The 17,333-nt window shown below is 40.9% G+C and overlaps 1 protein-coding gene across 4 annotated transcripts in view; it reads left to right on the forward strand.

Annotated features, from left to right (window-relative positions):
• Positions 1 to 17,333, forward strand: part of DPP6 (dipeptidyl peptidase like 6) — a 1,045,284-nt gene that overhangs the window by 878,590 nt on the left and 149,361 nt on the right. The gene's annotated exons all lie outside the window — the stretch shown is intronic.

Here is a 17,333-nt window from a genome sequence, read left to right on the forward strand (position 1 = left end):
GGCATGCCACACCCCTTCCCTCTTTGATTGATGGCAGAAGGAGCCTATGGCTCCTCTGCCATCAGCATCCTCCCCCCGCAACCCGGAAGTTCGGGGAGTGGAGGATCTCTTCGGACTAGCGGCGGGGACGAGCGAAGCTGACAGGTAAGTGTGGAGGGGACTGTGGTAGAAAAAAAGGTGCTGGGCCATTTTTACCCTAATGCAGAAAATGCTTTAAGGGGCTGGATCCAGGATGACTTGAGTTCAAGAGGAATTGCAAAATTAATTCAGCACCAGTGGCGTCCCGAGGGTGGGTGTCACCCGGGGGCGGGGACCGGGTGACACCCCGCCGTGATCACGCATGCACGTGATGTTGCTGGGCGTGCGTGATGACGTAATCGCTCATGCGCAGTGGTCTTTTTGACGCCGGCTGGCGGCCATCTTGGTGATGGACGCCGGCAGAGAGAGGAGGGGACGTTCACCCGGCGGGATAAGGTATGCCGCCGGGTCCCCTCCTCTCTCCTGACACTGTCGGGCTCTCGGTCCGTGACCGAGTGCCCGATATTTCATAAGGGGTGACAACAAAATGACTGTCAGTCATTTTGGTGTCACCCCTCCAATGGTGGCACCCGGGTGTGGGCCACACCCCCGGCACCCCCCTTGTGACGCCACTGTTCAGCACTCAATTCCAAGCTCCAATAATTTATTATACACAGACGGAAGCTTACAAAGTGCACAGTCTTCTTACACATTTCAGCCACAAGCAGTCTTAATCTTAGCTGATTAGACTACTAGTGAAGTGCAAAGAAATAGCTTAATTCCTGGAAATGGAAGGGGGGAAATATTAATAACACCTGTAGGTGCACATTTAAAAACGACAAGTTTTGATACCTATACTGTGCAAACTTTACACCAAAGTATTTAATATATCTCTCCAAAAATCAATCAAGTCCTTGCAGCAAAAGTCATTAGAACTAAATATTTAGAAATGCTGGACAAACTGTAAAAAATCTTACTGAAACCATTTAAACTTTCAGCTAAAGAAAAATCCATCATTTTCAAAACAGCAGAAATACATTACTTTATCGTAAAACCAGATCTATGTCTGAGTGGGGGTTAAAGGTAAAGTCCACTTTAAAAAAAAAAAAAAATGCACACATTGTCATTGAAGAAAAAAATGAGCATTTATCATTTTTTGTACTGTTATTCCAATAATCTGAGCCGGAGTTTCCTAAAATATCCCTATCCCACAAAATGTGGAAAAAAATATATACAAGTGCTCAGTGGTGTATTTTGGTTTTGTGCTGCCCTAGGCAAGACTAAACCCGAGCACCCTCCCATCCCTAATCTAAATTAGTCCCACCCCTTCCTGTTTATTACATTTTGAATAACCTGTCAGTCGCAGGATACATTGCGCACGGTTCTGACAGGTTGCGCTATCAATGTAGCGGGATGCTCTAGTTCTACCTTTGCAATAGCCACCTTCTCCATTTCTGGCTTGATGGGCTCCCTAGTTCTGCAGCTACAATAACCATTCTCTCCTGCCCTGCCATGCTGTACTAGTCTCTAGTTCTGCAGCTGCAGCACCGATCATCTGCCTTAATATGCTGGGCTGTCTATTTCTGCAGTTACCCATCTTCTGCCTGGGCCGCTGGAAAGTGCCGCCCTAGGCAAATGCCTAGTTTGTCTTGCAGTAGATACACCACTGCGAGTGTTGTGTATTTTCATATTAATAGGGAAGAGGGCTGGAGTATGATGTGAATTTAACATGAAATATGGTCAGAAGGGTATACTTAGCCTTTAAAGGAGAACTATGGGGTACGTGTTTTTCCCCATAGTTCTCCTCTGGGTCACGGGAGGACATAAACTAGCGTCCCCCGTGACCCAAAGCTCAGTATACCGCGAGCTACAGCTCGCGGTATACCGAGAACGCTGCAGCCGGGACGGATCCCGACATTACTGTCGAGATCCACCCAGCTGCGTGATTGACAGCTGGCTCTGCCTATCTAGAGGAGGAACCAGCTGTACCCGCCCCCTTCCATATACATTCCTCCAGTCAGCGCTGAGAGTCAGGGCTCTCTGCAGGGAGATGATCACTTCCCGATCTATTGAGCCGACATGTGACAGTTTAATTGTCACACGTCGGCTCGAACTATGAGGTTGAGTTAAAGGAGAACTATGAGGTGAGTGATTTTAAGTCCTGATGGCAATCAAGATCCCTGTTTAGATTCAAAACATTTCTCACCTCTACAATTTTCTTATGTTAATTACCACCTCTCTCTGGTAAGGCAATCCTTTCCATTCCAGAGAAAGGGAAAAAAGTGATTAAAGAAGTGCTTGGATACATTGATGGTCGATATGCCTCAAGATTACAGCCATCCCCGTAGTGTTCTCCAACACGTACCCTGAGCAGGCATGTCGCACACCCCACATATTGAAGGGAATACTGAGGTGTACCACATAGCGTGTATTACAATTGATCAAACTCTTGATCGGAAACTCTTCTGTTACCAAAGACCTGATAAATTTGATTCTTCTATTTACCCTACAATAGCGGTACTGCGTTTAAAGAGTCCATTAAAGATGACAATGTTCCAGAGTTCTTCTTTATACTGTGGTAACTTGGTGATAAAATTGAGCCTAATATTGGTGCTGTCCAACTAGAAAAGCGACACCCAGCTTTGAGGATTTGATGCCTATCAACATACAGGACGAGTATATATATTTTTATTATTTCAATCATTTTCAGAAACTCTACACAAAAATAATTTACAATAGTAATTTGTTTGTTCCTGCTTTTTTTTTATCATTATCTTGTCTGCAGCGCAATGTTTCTCGCTTTTGCATAGACCAGATATAATAACCCCTCTCTTGTAGCCCTCTCTGTATCATTCCGGCCTCTACTTCATACAGTTCAATACTATAGAAGTTCCTTCTTGCTCTTTTAAATATCCCCCATATATTAATATTTAATTTCAATTATTTTGCTGCAAGGAATTAATTGATTTCTGCAGCCGTTTTATTAACTTTTGTATGAGGCTTTTATATGTATTACTGAGGGGAGAGTATTTCTTTGCATTTCATCAGTATTTCAATCAGATATGTGACTCAAATATGTTAGCAGATCATGTCCCTTGTATGCTGTTGTCTGTGTATCGTCAATTAATGCTGAATTCATTGCTTTTGAACTGGATTTTGGGATGAAAGGTAACCCTTCCGTGCACCAAAGCACACCTAAGCAAAGGATGGGCTTGCAGGGTAGAGCAGGCATACATTGTATTCATACACTTAGAGGAAATGAGCTGAATGATGCTGGCCAACAGACTGAGGACATCTAGTGGCAGAAGAAAAGTACTGCGGTGGGAAATCGCTGGACTGAAGGTGACTATTGCAGCCAAAGTTGTTTTTCTTGTTTTATCTTTTACTGGGCTATTTTTTTTATCTTCCTAATATTTGTGTAGAGTTCTGCTTTAAGGTTTTTTTTTTGTTTTGGATAGAGTAGGGAAGGATTAGAACTTCTGTTAGGTTTTTATTGCTGCATGTGCCTCCGCTGGGAAGAGTCACCCTCTTAATTGTTTTCCCAGTGGAAGTCATAGGAAATCCAAAATGTTATGGTTGTCACTGCAACAGAAGGTGAGTCTTCCCATGGGGACACCTGTTCTGGTGATAACTGTGTCAGAGGGGAATTCTCCTCAATTTGGAGACATTTTCTCTCACTTCCTGTTGTATCTCTGTAGGAGAGAGTAAAGAGAAAGGTCCCCAATGTGGCACATAGAGTAAGAAAGAAAACCTCAGGGCTTTAACCATTCCCTACTTTAGCCAAATACTAATTTGGCTAGAGATACAATTTAATTCACAAAAATATAATACTACAGAAACACAAATCACCTAAATTTACAGTGTGTGAGCTGTTTGAGCTGCCTAAATATTTATAATTTTATAGCACAGCTTTTGTAATTCAAGAGGGTGACACCAATTTTCACAATGAAATCATGTGAATGAAAGGCAACCATTAAAAGCGCCCTAAGCAGTGTTATAGCCATATGGGGTTTTTCCCCCCAACCTTAACTGTCTCTTTTGCTAAACAGTTTTGTCTGCATGCAATTTTTGAAACAAATAGAAATAAAAGTGTAGCAATCACAGCCAAAGAAGCCTGTCTAGGGTTTACAGTTCCATTGCTACCCCAAAAACACTTACCCACCCTCCAGTGGCGACAGATAGAACTGATTTCCACACCAATGTTCTAAAGCTTGAAGAACTTTTGTTTAACAGCTTTGGGAGAGATGTTTAGGCAAAGGACACCCAGGATGTTGCAGACTCCAACATTCAGGAACAGAGTACATGCAGCCTTCACAGATAGAGAACCTTTAAGCCAAGCTGCCAGTCTGTGACTTTAGCACCTAGCTGTAAAATATGCAATCATATAGCTACTAGCCCATTTCAGAAAGAATTCTCCACGCTTCAGTAGAGGACCAACTTCCCTGGCTCATACGCAAAAAAAGCTAACCCATGCCATCTCCGTTGTCAGGTGTCACTGACTAGGACACAGACCCAGGACCTCAGTCTGAGCACATGGCTGCCTCCCTAGGCAGCCGGCCTTGGAGGATCAGGCAATCCAACACAGCCCTCCCCAGGCCACAGCTTATAGGAGACCCACTCAGCCTTCCAATATAACTTCCTGAATATGTATAGCCGCTCCCATTATGTGCCACTGGTAACAAAGCTCCTAGTGGTTGGTCAGGGAGGTACAAACATTCCTCAATCTGATTAATGCAGCTTCCCCCGCAGCAGCAAGCAGAACCAAACAATCGCCAGAGCTTAGGAGAAACATCAGAAAGCCAAACTATCAATCAGAAATTAGACTGACTACCTTCTGATAGCCCCTAAATTTATTACAAATATTGGTGATTACCCAGTTAGGGTTTACATCTACTTTAACCAGTTGAGTACATTGGGCATGCCTAAAAAAAAACCTTTATCAAAGTACGCAGGATGTAGTACACCCTGTATTTCTGCCCTGTTGCTGCTCACTTGCACTTCCTCACACAATTGCACCAATCATTCTCAGCTGTCAAAATGACAGTGGAAAGTTGATGTGTAAATACAAAAAATTGAACATTTGCCACTGTTTAGACGTAAGATAGAGAGATACGAAGGAGCATGGTTACGTCTATATATCTACTCTGTTTCATTCATCTACAGGTCAGAGCATATGTTTTGATCTGCATATGATGTCAGTTAAAGCAACCTGACAATTGAAAAAATTAATTGTTTCTATTTAACTCCATTATAGCCCTTAGGTTGCCCTATTCAGGCCTAATTAATTCCTTCTTCTGCTTCTCCCCTGCAGAAGAACAAATCATTGCATCCTATTATTTACCCCCCCTCTCTAACCTAAACCCTAATTTTTAAGGGAGACCCATCATGATAGAAAGGTGGAAGCTGTCCATCCAGAAATGCTAGTTGTCTGGCGTCCATGCATACCCTTAATTCTTCAGCACTTTTTCCTCCATAAACTAAAGCTGTTGTATTGACTCCCAAGAGCCTGCCCACACACTGTGTGTATGTTAAAGACTTTTGGGAGATGAATTTGTGGGGGCACGCTTATGTCAACAGGAACTGACCATCCAGCAACTGCTCCAGCAAGAATTTTTTAAGCCTTGTAATGATGTCATAGGGAGTAATAAAAGCTGTTTTTCACTACAGCCAAAGAAAAATGAATGGTCTGACCCACACAGACAGAACATAATATATTGTACATCAACCAGACAGCATAAAAAAAAAACAGAGAAAAATCGCTGCAGTTAGAAGCCTGTTGGTTAGTAGTCTCCATAGTCATAGTCACGACTCGCTCCGTCCATTTATTTGTATGCCATGACAGCTCACTGACCTGAAATGTCATGATAACAAATCGGAGGAGCAGGCCAAACCGAAGGGTTCCTGCAGCCGAAGGATTAGCCGAACGTTCGGCTAAATCCTACGGCTCTTTAGTGAGTAACCTCCTTAGTTTATTAATTTGTATTGAGGTTGTAGTCCATCACAGGAGCGAGCTTGAAGCGGTGGCTACTTTACAACACACACATGGACCATGGGATAGCCAGAAGGAAGGACAGTGTCAGCACCAATTCAGAGATGATTTGAGGATCTACAGCCGAGTAGTACACAAATAAGATACATTTTTGTTAATAGTTAAGGTACTTGAATGCATTTTTAAAGTTTAAATCCTGAGTTTTGTATCACTTTAAGGAACCCATTTATTCTGAACCAGAGCACAGACTTCAAGGCAACTGCACCTTTTCTACTAATGCAGTGAACCATGATGCACAGTATTCACATCTGTGAGTTGGGGTGTGCTGATTTTGTTAGTTGGGATGCCAAAATGAAAAGCAGTCAGGCACACTGCACATAAGTCCGGGGTGTTAAGGTGTGTTGCAGTACGCTTATGTCAACAGGTACTACTGACCATCCAGCAACTGCTCCAGCAAGAATGTTAAGGTGTGTTGGAGTACCGCTCAGTCACATTTTTATAGGATAAATGGGCGCTGAAAATTTGCTTTCATTTGGTTTTGTAGCAGTGCATTAAAACATTCTTTCTACTAAAAACATTATTATAGTGCCATTATAAAAGGGACAATTAACAGAATAAAATTAGAAATTTTGATAAGATAAACTGCTTTAGTTCCCAGATGGGAAAACAAATTATGCTTACTGTGATGGCATGCTGATTATGATTAAATCACTCTAATTTAACCACATTACAAAAGACCCCCATGTTGCTTGGTTGCAAACACTGGTAATGTTAGAGCCAGAGGCCAGCAGCTGTCATGTCGGCACCCTGCATTGCATGTATGGATATTTAAGCTCCATCTATCCCACCTCGGGTGGGGAACGCACTTTGCAATGCTTGCATTGGATGCCAGAGGACCTTGTCCTGGCACTGCCCTTGCTCTAATGTCTTACAATAAATTAACCCCTACAGGAACATACTTATTATGCAGCGCCAAAAGCTACAAGTCGTTCACCGTGATCTTGGCACTGAGAATTACTCATTGGGAACAATCTTAAGCTGAAACAGAAAACTAATCTGCTTGAATAGAACATTATTAGTGGCTGCTTTTATCATTTACCATTCTACGAGTAATGTTTAGTCCTCTGCATTACTGCCTCCTGGGTTTACATTAACAGTCTTGAGATTTTTATAATAACCAGACATGTTCTTCTTCAATATTCTAGCAGTTATGCCATCAAAATTTTTTTTTTTTTATCATACCAAATATTGCTTACCGGTGTCACCTAGTGGATGCCGCTGGTAGTCACCATTGTCACTGTGACAGCTGTGGTGTAGGAGAAGAATGAGACATATTTCTTACCGCATTGTAAGAACACAAATATTTGGCTATAGTCTTTGGAACAATATTTTTATACAGTGCCGACAAGCTTGCTTTGCTCAGATTTAGCATTTTTGCGAATACAATTTCAGCGTCTTAACTGTCAGTTCAAATATTTGAGAAACAATTAAACTGTTAATTATCTTTCATTGACGATTTTTTGGCACATTTTAGTGTATCTGAACCCACAATTAAGTGAATTTTTCTGCTTTGCTCACTTATTTTTTAACTCTTTTTACATAGGAAGGTGAAGAAAGGTGTAAAAAAAATGGAGAATTCGGGTTAACACACTAATGGAATACCTCTGTTCTTGTTTCTTTTGAAATTAGTACACAGCATATTGAGCAGCCCATTGATGGGTGTTTCATATATGGTCTATTTAGGTCCCAATGTTTTGTACCTTTAGATCTGTCAGGCTAGGTTCACACCTAGGCGACTCCTGACCGCACGTTTTGCCGTGCGGGTTTGTGCACGATTGTCGCGCGGTCGGGAGTCGCCAATGTGTGAACCGATCGCGCAGTGGGTGCCATTATTTTCTAATGGCACGCCAGGCTTATCATGAGTCGTGTGTCGCAAAAAAAGGTACTTGTAGCTTTTTTTAGCGACTGCCGTGTGGGTGTCACCCCATTTAAATCAATGGGGCCGCGCGGAAATCACTGTGTGCACTTGAACACAGTCCCGGGTGTCGTGCGGTGTAGTGCAGGTGTGAACCTACCCTTAAAGTGACACTAAACTCAGAAGTTAAATCTTAAAAATGCATTCAAGTACCTTAACTAGTAACAAAAATGTATCTTATTTGTGTATCACTCGGCTGTAGATCCTAAAACCATCTTTCAATTTGTGCTGACACTGTCCTTCCTTCTGGAGGGTGGCTACTTTTGTTCCCTATGGTCCCTTTGTGTGTGTAGTAAAGTAGCCACCGCTCCAAGCTCACTCCAGTGATGGACTACCATCTTATGTTTAGTTTACTAATTCGTATTGACATTATAGTTAGTTTTGGTTATAGTTTTGTTAGTTATAGTTTTGTTAATAGTTAAGGCGCATTTTTGAGATTGAATTCCTCAGTTCAGTGTTACTTTAAATAGGGTTAAAAATTGGAGCTCTCCAAGTGGCAGAAGATTTAAAGCTGAACTCCAGCTGTGAATTGTTTTACGTACTTACATTAGTCTAGCTTGGCCCAATATACAGGTGAAACTCGAATAATTAGAATATCGTGCAAAGTTCATTTATTTCACTAATGCAACTTAAAAGGTGAAACTAATATATGAGATAGACTCATTACATGCAAAGCAAGATAGTTCAAGCCGTGATATGTAATAATTGTGATGATTATGGCTTACAGCTCATGAAAACCCCAAGAACCCCAAATCCACAACCTCAAAAAAGTAGATTATTACATGCAATCAATAAAACAAGGATTGTACATAGAACACTATCGGACCTCTGAAAAGTACAAGCATGCATATGTACTCAGTACTTGGTTTGGGCCCCTTTTGCAGCACTTACTGCAATTTACTTTTGCACGATATTCGAATTATTCGAGTTTCACCTGTAAGTGTGCATATGTCATACCTAATCGTCCCACGGGGACCCTGTAAAGCACCGTAGTAGCCGGAGTTCTGTAAGGCCTCTGATGTTAAATCACAGCGGGTTCCTCACTTAGCACAACAGCCATTCAGGGAATGCCTAGTAATTTTTATCAATGGATACAAGGCATTCTCTGATTTGATTAGGTGCAGTGATGTCAAGATCTGCTCCTCGTCCTATCAAAGAACACTTTTTGGTCATTAATAAAAATAATAGCAGTCCTCTGAATGGCCGTTGTGCTGAGCGAACGACCCTCTGTGTTTTCAAGCCACTCAGCACATCACAAGACAAGACCCAGAAGATGTAGTAGCTCCGGCTACTACAACGCTTGGCAGGATCCCTGTGGGATGATCATCTATGACATATGCATATGCTGACAACACACAACATTTTCGTTGAATGAGTGGTGTCAGCCCTGCCCATTGTTTTCTGCTTCACTACTCAACCACGCCAACTCTTAGATCTCCACCACATAAAAGCTAATCATTCTGTAATTCATGATGAGAACCAGGATGGCTGAATAACTTTGGATTAATATGAGAATTGTGGAGAGCACACAGGACAGCTCTGAATTTCTGACAAGATCAAGAGGTGTTTTTTGCACCTATGAAAATGTTTCTAATGGTATATTTAACAGGCCAAAAGGGAGAACATAAGATACGTTCATTCTTAGGGTTTACATACACTTTAAAATACTGTCGACCAGAAAGTGTTAAGCTACTTCCTTGAAAGGGTGCTATCGGCTTATTTTTTGTTTTATTATTATTATTATTACATAGTATTTATATAGCGCCAACAGTTTGTGCAGCACTTTAGAATATAAGGAAGACATTACAATTCAAGAAAAGATGGTAAGGAGGGCCCTGCCCATGAGGGCTTACAATCTGAAAGAGGGGGAAATGATACATGAGGAGGGAGCTGTGTGGGGATGAATTATTTGAGAAGGTTCAGTGGTTAGGTCGAGGTGGAATAGGCTTCCTTGAAGAGATGAGTCTTTAGGGAACGCCTAAAGGCAGTTTTCTATGCTGATAGGGTCACTTTAAGCATGAAACATTGGAACCATGCAGCTCACCAAGGCACAGACTCAAAACCACCATACAAACCAGAACCCAAAAAAGAAAAAGCTTATAACATATGAATCAGGAACCGACCATATATTTAATTACTTATATTATAGATAATTATATATCACCGACAATTTACGCAGCTCTTTACATAGTGCACATTCACATCAGTCCTTGCCCCCGAGGAGCTTACAATCTAAGGTCCCCTATCTCACATGCATATGGACAAGGGCCAATTTAGACCGGAGCCAATTTACCTTCCAGCACGTCTTTGGAGTGTGGGAGTAAACCGGAGTACCCGGAGGAAACCCATGCATGCACAGGGAGAACATGCAAACTCCTTGCAGATAATGACCTGGCCAGGATACGAACCAGGGACACCCAGGCCAGCACTGCAAGGCAGAAGCGCTAACCACTGTCAAAGAAAATGACTAATCTTATTGATACCAATAGAAACCCATAAAACCACTTGAATACAACCTGACAACAGTTCATGACACCCCTTGAATATAAGTACTTGGTGCCTAATTTGCAAATAAGGGCAGCTTGCAGTCAGTCAAATTCGTTAAACAAGCTGAGCTGAGGTCTGACGCCCACTCTGAATGACAATGAGATCTGACAACTTGTAATATTGTGCAATATCCTGACTCAGATAATAGTTGGGAAGTCATAACACACAGTACACAGAGCTTGTGACATGTAATGTTTTCAAATCATGTTTGTTCTCATTAGCAGCATTTTGCACACTATAATAAAAAATGACTGGTCTTCTTTATGAGGGGAATATATCCCCTTGAATTTGTAAGTCATCAAAGACATGGACCTAGCTTTTATTTTAAGAGGAGATTGGCTATACTGTATTCACAGTGTGAAGTCCTTAGATTTAGTGTAGCCCTTCTGATTTTATCCATATTTACTGACTCTTACAAGATATTTTGCTAAGTGATAACTTAAAGAGGAATTATTTAAATTTGTAAAAAATTAGCCATGGCAGTGGAGCTAACCCTGCACTATAATGGTTAACTGCTCGTTTTTCTCTAGTGGCCAGTATCAAGAAGATATACTCCCATGATCCTCAGTCCTGCGGCGGTCAGCACTCACCTCTCTTCCCCTCCTCCCTGGCTGTGGAATGTTCCTCAGTGTCCTAACATCTAATGCACTTGTCCTTAGACCACCACCAAGTTATTAGACCACTGGAGCCCAGAGGAGAAGAGGCTGTGTTGACCAGTCTAGAAGCCAGATGGGACTGAGAAACAGGTGAGTATTTCTTCATTGTTTTAGCCCCTAGACCAAAATGAGCAGTTAACCCTTGCAGTGTGTGGTGGTAGCCCCACTGCAAGGATTCATTTTTACATTTCCTGGAGTTCCTCTTTAAAGGAAACCAGAGAAATATGCAAGCTAACATTACTGATCTTCTTCTTAAGATGCCATGTGCGTGGTTGTCATGCTGATCAAATGACTTCAATACTTTTTAAGTCACTAACTGAGAGCAAGTATGCAGATTAGGTGAGCTCCTATTCTTTACACTTGTTACAGGTAAGATACATACTGAAGGTATTGGATTAGCATGCCAGCCATGTTACTAGCATTTTTTCAAAAAAGGAGGATAATAATCGAAGCCTCCATTCTTCCTTAATACATGTTTTCTTGAAGCATTAGCCTTTACCTTGGGTAGAATTACAGTGGTAGCTTTTGTAGAGAGCTACCCTTTACCCTAAGGCCCACTTCATCTGGCGGGGCTTCGGCCGGCGGAGGCGGGGTGGGATGCGCTATGGCGAGGCTGGGGAATGCCTCACTCTGAGCAAGAGGTACCGCACATCACTGATCCTTACACCAACACAAATTCTCCTTGTAACCCTAACACCAACATTGACCCTCACACCAACTCTCCCAGTAACCATAACACTAACTAATTTTATAATCCTCAACACTAACCTTCATGCCAACTCTCCTTGTAACCCTAACGCTTACCATATCTATAATTCGTACACCAACACTAATTCTCCTTGGAACCTAACACTAACATTTACCCTTGCACTACCTCTCACTGTAACCCTAACACTAACCCTTCCTGTAACCCTTGCATCAACACTAATTCTCTTAGTAACCCTTACACTAACCCTTTCTATAATGCTTACACTAACCCTTCCTGTAACCCGTACACGCACACTAATTCTCCTAGTAACCCTAACACTAACCCTCACTTTAACCCTAACATAAAAGTTCCCTGTAACATTGACCCTCACACCAACTCTTCAAGTTACCCTAACTCTAACCCTCTATTAAACCTCCCTTATATACACTTAGCCCCTTGTTTGCATTCACACCTCTCCTACCTCAAGATTATCTGTGGCATCAACCAACCTAAAAAACAGAAAAAAAGAAGTGCTACTACCTTTTAAACAACTGATATAAGAGATGGTGACTCACTGTTGGTTGAGAAAGATGGTGAGTCACCTCATCTCTTATATCAGTTGTTTAAAAAGTAGTAGCACTTCTTTTTTCTGTTTTTGTCTCTGCATACAGGGTTCCTCTCCCTGTATTAGAAACCAGCACATCAATTACCAACAATCTTGATTAATTAAATACAGTACCCAATTTTACAGTAGTGCGCTCACCGCATTTTTTTGTTTAACCTCTTGCCGTCCGCCCGTAGTAAAAAAACGGACGGACGGCACTGCAGCATCTGCGGGTTGCCGTCTCCAGACGGCAATTTTTTTCTGCTCGCGCGCGCCCCCTAGCGGGACCTTCCTACCAGCACAGAAGTCTTGACTCCCTGGAACCTACTTGTTTGAGGTTTCCTTTGATGTGATAAAGAGCAGCATGCAAATTGCAGAAACTTGGCAACAAATCAAAACAAAACAAAAAACCCATTGATCTCCAGTGGTCTCACCTCACTTAACTAAAATCTCACAGGCACCTCTAGGTTCACTGTGGCTCTTTGCCCTGATGTATAAAGGAAACTTGGAAAAGTGTTGCTTTTAGTTGAGCAGCCATGTTTTTGAGCTGACACGTCCTTAGATCGTTGCTTTTATTTCAGTGTTTCAGTGATGGACATCTGAAAATAAAGCATTGCTGTTGGAGAATGAAATCTTGCTTTGATCACTTATGATGAGAGCAAATAAAAAAAGACAAAGAGATAAACACAAAAGGAACAGACAGAATCCTAAATAATAGAGCACTGGCGCGATACAACGGCGTAAAATGAAACACAGACAACAAAAGAAATTGAGCAGACTGCATGATCATAAACCATACATAAATAACAAATACATTTACTGTTTTGTTTTTTTGTGTAAAAAATGTACACATGGTTGCTATTTATTAATAAGTATAAAAAGATAGAGATTTTGTTTTCTGTAGCTAGATTCCTGAAAGCTTTAAAGTGGTTGGAGAGGGGGTGCCATAACAAGGGATGCAGAAGGACCAACTGTTCCTGAGCCCATGAGTGCATGTGGTCAAACCATCACTGCTCCTCCCACTTGTATATTACCTGAAAGCTCTCATTGCATTATGGACAGAATTTGGCCTGTTCTTGGGTCCCAGTCATAGGTCCAGCCTATAACTTCTTTTTAGAGCCTGTGGCAACAGGCCTTTGTTCACTTTAGAGCTATTTCTCTCCACATACAGTACATGTCAGTGGGAAAGCAAAAGCAGCTGAAAGCAGGTTGATGCAGCTTAGAAGGAGGTCAACTGCAGGGTAAAGACATCTGTCAGTAAACGCTGAATTTTTTCATAAGCCTAAGCAGCTCAAACTGATGTCAAATAAAAGCTGAATGTGCCAGAAATCATTCTGCATTTCCCATCGCCACAAGCCCATTGACAAAGGTCCTTATGTACAGTACCTCAGTGCTTGGGTTTCATTATGGACAGAAAATGTACTGTTCCTGGGCCCATGAACTATTAGTGTCTAGCCATGACTGTTCTTCCCCCTTCCATGCCATGCGAGTCCTTAGGTTACATGAGGATAATATTATAGCAGAATTCTTCCTTTTCTTTGCATCCTATTGCCTGTCTTATCAAATCTGTAAGGACTTTGCCTTAATAAAAATTCGTTTATATAGATAACAGAAAAATGTGAACATGTCATATTGTTCTGTTTCTATGGAAATGAAAATGCATTTTTAACACCTTTTTTCTTTGAAGAGATTTTACAGTACAGAGATTAACCAGTACCCAATCTTGCATAGGGGTCCTAATCAGAATCTTGAGATGTCTGTTTTCATTTAAATGTTAGAAATGGGCTTGAATTAGGTTCCTATAGCCATCTAGCGGGCTTGAGTAGTGGGGAGTTTATCTATTATTATTTTTGTATTATGCCTAGAATAGGCAGTGGAATCATAATCAGTTCCAGGGAAACAATACAATTAATAGGACATAGTCTAAAATAGTGTGAATGCTAAATATAAACTTGTTATATAAAATATGATTTAGACTTTTTATTATTAAACCTTGGCTTCTCTGATTCCTTTGAGTGGATGACATGTACAGGAAGCAGCTGCTTTGCCACACCTACTGACCATGTGACCATTCTATAACTATAACTCCCAATATTGCGTAAGTGCCATGGTGAGATTAAGCAGTCTTCATTAATTATTGCTGTTGAATATGATCCAGATAGCATGAAGCAGAGGGCTTGGAGTGTTTCTCATATAAATGAAAAAAGGGGGCATGTCTGAGACTAGACTTGTATTGTGCAGGAGAAATTAACATGAAAAGCAGTCACCTGAACATCTGCTGCTCATGCAAATAACAAGATCTATTGAACAACTATGACTGCAGACAATATAATGTTGATGAACCTAACATTCAGCTTGAAGCAGTTTTCCCTAGATGGGTCTAGACAGATGTTTTTATAGCCAATGCACGGTCAAAGGGGGAAAAGGTGACTAGATAGTCTTTTCTATTGATCCCAGTTATATTTCAACATGTATCCAATCTATATCCATTGATTAAACCTTGACATGCCTATAGGGAGCACAGGCTACCTGATTAGTACCTCTACCCCATTGCTGTAGTCCAACCCCCTCTCCCTTTTGTCTGTAATCTGGGAACCCCAGTTTGTCATGCTAAGGAGGTATTCCCTAACACACCCACAACAGGTTTCTTCCTGTGTCTGATATTAATAGAAATGTCATTAAAAGTCATTCATACCCACCAATCGGTGTAAAATTAGAATTGGAATGGGATTGGTGTCCTGGTGATACAGGGAGCAGAGAGAGGGAATTACACAGTACAGGCTTTATGAATTAAATTCCCAGTGACCCTGCAAGATGTTTTCTGGACCCTGGTTGCACTGGATAACAGAAAATTCTAATTAAGCTAGATTAAATAAATGTCTTGACCTGCAGTGTGACTTTACATACTGTATATTTGTGTGTTATTATGTTTGTTTTTTTCTTTTATGTTTGTGTTGGGAATCTTTCAGCATTGCTTTTAGCTATGAAATGTTCTACTTCCATGCACAGTATGAAAGTAGTAGCTACATTCATACTGCTACAAGACAGCAGTCGGATACGCTAAGGGATACCAGAGGTATCCCACCAAACCTGGCCCTAAATTACCATTGCCTTTACAAAGCCAAATAATTGTTGTCACTCTTCCCTACTGGGAAACAATGTTGGAGTGAGCAAGTTAAGACGTATCCTGATCTCCATTGTAAAATGATGACTAGTTAAGTGGATCACATTAAATACACTGTAATTGAATTGTTGCCTAATATCTAATTGGTGCCCTGTGTTTATTGCCTGCCTTAAACAAGTAAGAGCTAACTTACCTGGAGCATCTGGGTTCTGGGACGCCTTTGAGATACTTTTATGAAGGAATAAAAGCAGAGCAGAGATCTTGAAGAGGAACTCTAGGAAATGTAAAAGTTAACCCTAGCAGTGAGGCTAGGTACTCATTTAGTCTAGGAGCTAAAATATATACTCACCTAATCCTTGGTGCCAAATGCGCAAATTAATGGTGGCCTAGCCACCTGATACCACTGTACCTTCTTTTCACTCCTCGACCACTCTGTCCACTAATAGAGATAAGAGATAGCTCTGCGTAAGCTCCTAGCCATGATTGGGGCTGAGAATTCTCTCCCTGACCCCATGTTACAGCACTGAATTCCTAAGCAACTAAATGCCACGCGCCAGTACTGCCATGTAGGAGGAAAAGTGAGTCATATGCTCCCATACCTCAAAGTACCAGGTATTTTTATTTTCTCCTGGTAACAAATCTAACAAAAACAAACTTCCCAAAATACAAAGGAAAAACATTAAAAAAAGCCACTTAAAGCCAGCCATTTAGAGTCATGAAATGATTAATTTTATGCCAATCATTTTAAAGTTTTGCTGGAGATCTTGGTATTAATAGGGCATGCGTCAGCCTGGCAAGCAACAACATAGTGTCTTCCCCTCACCAATATTATCAGGAACAAATGCTGTTCATGGAGGATTACACAAGTGGTGCAAAGCTCAAACATTATAGACAGAATTTAAAGGTAAGAGAAAATGACTATTACCTGAAAGACTCCTGCTCAGTTTGGCTGCCACCACAAAAAAAAGACCAAGTTTACTAATGAGATAAACATGGAATGTTTCTCCAGATCTGTCAGTTTCCAGATTGATATAATGTGATACCAAACTCATTATGGGCACAAACATTCAAATAGATTAAGTTCTGATTTTCCACTGATATCTAACTGGAAAATGCAGCATGACATTAAAAGAAAAAAATTATTGATGCATTGTTTCCATCGCTCTGCTACATTATGACCAGTACTTTGGCGCTAAAAAACGTTATCCACCTGCAATGGGTAAGTTTGCGACACACTGCTTCTCCACCACCACTGCAGTCCCCCAGCTTTATTTACTGACACTGGTTCTGTAGCACAGGAGCACCTCTATAAACTGACACTTGCAGAACACTGTCTGCAATATCAATAAGAATTACAATATAGCAATGGTATTTAGCTACATTGTAATTAACCTGGTTTATTCAAACCGTTCATATGCATGTCTGTGATATCGGTCCAAGCAACCAGAGTAGTTTTTTTTTTTTTAAATGGACTGTGTTCCTCTTTAGCTCCTTATTAACCCTTAGGTTAATCCTATTCAGTCCTAATTAACTCCTTTCTCCCCATAGCTATTATTTTGCTGCTGTTTTTTTTTTTAATAATTCTTTTTATTATTGCTTTTTATACTTTTTTCATTTATATTAATTTTGCTCCCTAATCTTTTTGGTGGCACTTGAAAAATCACATAGAAACAAAAAAAGGATTTTATTTAATTTGTAAATAGCGTCAGTACTCTTTTTACTAGAAATATAT

This window comes from Nanorana parkeri, unplaced genomic scaffold, assembly GCF_000935625.1.
Source record: "Nanorana parkeri isolate BGI_ZX_2015 unplaced genomic scaffold, ASM93562v1 scaffold110, whole genome shotgun sequence".
Classification (NCBI taxonomy): Eukaryota; Metazoa; Chordata; class Amphibia; order Anura; family Dicroglossidae; genus Nanorana; species Nanorana parkeri.